We start from the raw sequence: 5,365 nt of genomic DNA on the forward strand, positions 1-5,365 counted from the left end.
TGACCTGTCTGCGTTGTTTATTCCCCCACTGTGTCGTCATAGCATGCTCTGGGAGGGAGGGACTTGTGTACGATACTTATTGCTTATTGGTTGGTTGCTTGTGTATTAGTTTCCTATTGGCTTTAGGACTACCTGTAACCTGAGGTTAGTTTACGGCCATCACCTAGGCTGCATTGAGCAGGGCACAACTATGTGCAATTTTCAGTTCAGATAGAAAATATTATTATGTAGAACAGCCATGCCTCTCTGACATGTAGATGAATCATGTCAGCTCTATTCATGGTGCTTCTATCTGCAGCATGACCCTGATTGGATACACAGGCTCTGTCTCCCAAAACCAATCTAAAATGTTGTTAGGGTTGCAAAATTCCCAGCTTTTCCAGGAATTCCAGTTGGAAGGTTCACAAAATCTGATGGGAATAAGCAGAAAATATACGTAATCCTCCAACCTTGGAATTTTGGGAAAGTTACTGGAATTTGCAAACCTACATGATGTGTTTCTGACGTTGGTCAACTGACAACCATCACAGTAATCCTGTATTCTTCTCAGTAGGTGTGATTTAAAGGGACATATCACCACTTTTTAACCTCATAGTTATCTCCAGCACCATACCAGTGTCTACTAATGTAAAAATGGTGTGTTAAAAAGTAATGGCGTGTCCCTTGAAAACATGACACATGACATATACACTACCGTTCAAAAGTTTGGGGTCACTTAGAAATGTCCTTGTTTTCGAAAGAAAAGCAATTTATCTGTCCATTAAAATAACATAAAACTGATCAGAAATACAGTGTAGACATGGTTAATGTTGTAAATGGCTATTGTAGTTGGAAAGAAAAAGCCATATCTCAGACTGGCCAATAAAAAGAAAAGATTAAGATGGGCACTCTGAGATATGGCTTTTTCTTTGCAACTCTGCCTAGAAGGTCAGCATCCCGGAGTCGCCTCTTCACTGTTGACGTTGAGACTGGTGTTTTGCGGGTACTATTTAATGAAGCTGCCAGTTGAGGACCTGTGAAGCGTCGGTTTCTCAAACTAGACACTCTAATGTATTTGTCCTCTTGCTCAGTTGTGCACCGGGGCCTCCCACTCCTCTTTCTATTCTGGTTAGAGCCAGTTTGCGCTGTTCTGTGAAGGGAGTAGTACACAGCGTTGTACGAGATCTTCAGTTACTTGGCAATTTCTCACATGGAATAGCCTTCATTTCTCAGAACAAGAATAGACTGATGAGTTTCAGAAGAAAGTTATTTGTTTCTGGCCATTTTGAGCTTGTAATCGAACCCACAATCACTGATGCTCCATATACTCAAGAAGGCCCGTTTTATTGCTTCTTTAATCAGCACAACAGTTTTCAGCTGTGCTAACATAATTAAAAAAGGGTTTTCTAATGATCAATTAGCCTTTTTAAAATGATAAACTTGGATTAGCAAACACAACGTGCCATTGGAACACAGGACTGATGGTTGCTGATAATGGGCCTCTGTACACCTATGTAGATATTTCATTAAAAATCAGCTGTTTCCAGCTACAATAGCCATTTACAACATTAACAATGTCTACACTGTATTTCTGATCAATTTTATGTTATTTTAATGGACAAAAAAATTGCTTTTCTTTCGAAAACAAGGAAATGTCTAAGTGACCCCAAACTTTTGAACGGTAGTGCACTAACACTAACTGAAACTAGAACAAATTGATGATGTACATAACCTGTATAGCTGTTTCTGAGACTTTAACCTCTAATATTGATGATAATATTGACCAGTGTTAATCTGTTTGGGGTTGTTTTCTGAGTGGATTGTTTTTTGTTGTTGTTGCTAGCTGACTTCTGTGTTTTACTATAGCCCTCTGGTTTTATTTGGTTTAGGTCCCAGTCCATTGACTGGTGGTACCTCTTGTGTGTGTTTGTTGGGGTGGACAGGTAAATGTACTGTAACTAGCTGTTATCAGAGACTATTTGGGTTTGAAGCCGACAGGTAGTCCATCTTGACCCTGGACATGTGACTCACTGATAACACAGGAGTCAAAGGGAGGAGCCACCACAGGAGTCTCTGAATATTAATGAAGTAATTATCCAGATCGCCAGTTAAAACCATGTAAATAAAATGTAAACAAATAAAATGTTTGAACTACAGTGTATTAAACACCCCAATCACCTTTACCTTAAAGCCATTTGATATAAAAATATATATAAATTAAGAGTTTGAATAAATTGATAATGTAATTTGATGGTAAATGATATAGAAATCAAGTGATGTATTATTAGATAGAGGAGGAGGATGCCATGTATAGGAGCGGCATGTTGGGTCATATGCAATATGAAGGAAGGAGGGGTGAGGGGGAGCTGTGAGTTGTGTAATAACATACAAAGACAGGGGTTGGGTCAATTCATTTTTCAATTCAGGAAGCGAATTGAAATTCAATTCAATAGAAAACATTTTAATTGAGAGAAAATCAATAACAAATCAGTCAATTGAAAATGGACCATGTTTTCTATGAGTATTTATTTGTAATTTTTTATTAATCAGTTGAATTGAGCCCAACCCTGATACAGGTGAAAATGAAGGTGTGTCTAGTACTAAAAGGGACGCTGGCTGTGTGCAGGTTTCTCGGTAGCTGTAACTCTCATCAGTGTGTTTTGGAGCCATGACAACCAGTGTGTCGTTTGCACTATCTAAATACCATAATACTAGTAACCACATTCTCTGGTAACTAATATGAAAACAAAATGGTTGAATGAAGTAGCTTTTCTTTTCCCAGTGTGTCCCTGGTCTTTCTATGGCTCTCTCTTTCTGACTGTACAGTACTAGCAACATGTAGAGGCTTTTCTCTTTCTTCTTCATCTGGACTGATTAATAATATCATTAAAATGTTGTTTAAGGAAACTACATACACTCCTGTCTTTTTATATTGTCTTGTTTATTTTTTTGCATGTAAATATCCAATATGATTGATAAGGATATTGGTGTAACTAGGAGTATTAGCCTAAAGCATTTGTCAAACTCCAGTCCTCAAGGGCCGGGTGTCTGCGGAATTTTGTACCTCCCCTAGGTAATTAATTGATTAGTTAGGAACTCCCCTCAACTGGTTGTCGAGGTCTACATTGGACACAAATTGAAAGGAAATAACAAAAACTAGCAGACACATGTCTCTCCAGGAATTTAGTTTGACACCCTAAACGTTGGTTGATTGCAAATCCAATATGGCTGCCTGAATCCAACATGGCTTCCTGCTGACTCACTGCATTGGTACATATAGAACAATGAGACTGATATTTCACTGGATGTATAAATGTGAAGCATCCGGTTGGCGTTTCCACTCACTACCAAATATGGGAGTGAGAGGAAGCCCACTAGCGGGCACTGGGAGAAGATGGAATGAGATGGATTTTGGACGACGTTCTGTAAATTTGATCATCGATTAAACATTTGATCTCAATACAGTTTTCTGTTCCAAAAACTAGAATATGTTATGAACAGAGTGGACTACGTTTTGTAGACTTTACCCTTTGCAAAAGTTTTAAAAGTTGCCGCTGTTTAGAAGGAGTGCAAAGGTGAATTGAGTTATTGCACATGCACACTTCACAGAGTAGGCGTTCCCTAACAGAAATATGCAGATGTATACTAGAACGCGCCAATAGTATATCACTAGCGCATGCTTGGCTCTGCCCACCTCCTTGCTTGTTCTGCCCACTATGACTCACTTGTTCCCATTGGAAACGACAAGCTGTGGTCTATCTTGGTATAGTTATAAAAATCTTTGGCGTTGGTGACACATTGGGGTGCACTTGTATGTCCTTTGGGTTGAACTCTGCTCCAAGGTGCTTTTAGAAAATCATGTCCACCACCATTCTGTCTGGCTGCACTGGAGTTGTCGCTACTGTGACAACATGGGTGCATGGCCTGGGAGGATGCAGCCACACATGACAAGGCCCTAAGGCAGATGGTTACCCCTTTGAACCACTTAATACCATGTAATGCCATCAATCCCCTCAGACAAGTTACACACGCCATCACGAAACTGGACCCCCACAAGATGGTGCCATTGTATTAGAATACACCAACACACAGCAGTGCTCAGCTTTTCAAGCCAAACGTTAGCAAGTTAAAGTGAAACTTAACACGAAGCTGATGGGAGAAAAAGGAAGAGATGGAGTTGAAGTACTGAGTTGGATCCTAAAGTTATTTGTGAACCCAACTAAGCTCAGTAAGTCAGAGAAAACAGGTAGGCCTAGAGGATAACACTTTAATCCAAGCATGTAGTGTTTCGAGGGGGGCGGGGGGAAAACTGCATTTATGTCTTATTATTTAACTTCTTGTCTATATGTTAAAACATCAAAATAGCTACCATGCTGTATAACCAAGAAGTGTAATTCGAGTGTAGTTCTGACCAATTATATATCATATTTATACGTTTCTTCTGATACAGTTTTAGTGTGTGTCAACAATAGGTGTTAGTCAAGTACATCTGTATTCTGGAGTAGCCTACAGACTATTCTGTAATGTTTTCTTACTTTTATTTCTGTTTATATAAAAGTAAAAGTAGCTATCACATGTTCAGGCTTCTGCAGACAGCATCATATTGATTACTGTCTTCCCACAGTCTTATGTTTGTGTTCACTGGTTAGCCTTTCTGAGTGAGACATCTTTCTCCTGGAGAGATGTGTTATACTGTATGGAGCCTGAGGAAGACCCTGGAGTCCTGAGCAGGAGGTGAGTCAGAGAGAGAGGCTGTCTGAGGGATACACACTAACCAAGGCTCAGTTTAATGACTAAAGACTACAACACATTACATTACACACCACAATAACCTACACTCTTCCAAATATCAACTTAATAAATCAACTCCATGAAATTCCATGAAATGATTGCCTTTGATATTTTAAGTAGATATTCGGCACCAATATTGAATGTTAAAAGCCTGTTATATTCAATGAAGAATGCTGAGTTGCATCCAAAGAACACCATAGCTACTGTGAAGCATGGGGGTGGAAACATCATGCTTTGGGGCTGTTTTTCTGCAAAGGGACCAGGACGACTGATCCGTGTAAAGGAAAGAATGAATGGGGCCATGTATCGTGAGATTTTGAGTGAAAACCTCCTTCCATCAGCAAGGGCATTGAAGATGAAACGTGGCTGGGTCTTTCAGCATGACAATGATCCCAAACACACCGCCCGGGCAACGAAGGAGTGGCTTCGTAAGAAGCATTTCAAGGTCCTGGAGTGGCCTAGCCAGTCTCCAGATCTCAACCCCATAGAAAATCTTTGGAGGGGAGTTGAAAGTCCGTGTTGCCCAGCGACAGCCCCAAAACATCACTGCTCTAGAGGAGATCTGCATGGAGGAATGGGCCAAAATACCAGCAAC

The 5,365-nt window shown here is 40.1% G+C and overlaps 1 long non-coding RNA gene across 1 annotated transcript; it reads left to right on the forward strand.

The window, feature by feature from the left end:
- The first annotated feature begins 4,129 nt into the window (after positions 1 to 4,129).
- LOC121579740 lies at positions 4,130 to 5,064 on the forward strand. The gene is made up of 3 exons (XR_006002946.2): positions 4,130 to 4,225; positions 4,604 to 4,713; positions 5,027 to 5,064. It is a non-coding gene; the product is annotated as an uncharacterized LOC121579740 (long non-coding RNA).
- Positions 5,065 to 5,365: the final 301 nt, after the last annotated feature.

This window comes from Coregonus clupeaformis, chromosome 1 (genome assembly GCF_020615455.1).
Source record: "Coregonus clupeaformis isolate EN_2021a chromosome 1, ASM2061545v1, whole genome shotgun sequence".
Classification (NCBI taxonomy): domain Eukaryota; kingdom Metazoa; phylum Chordata; class Actinopteri; order Salmoniformes; family Salmonidae; genus Coregonus; species Coregonus clupeaformis.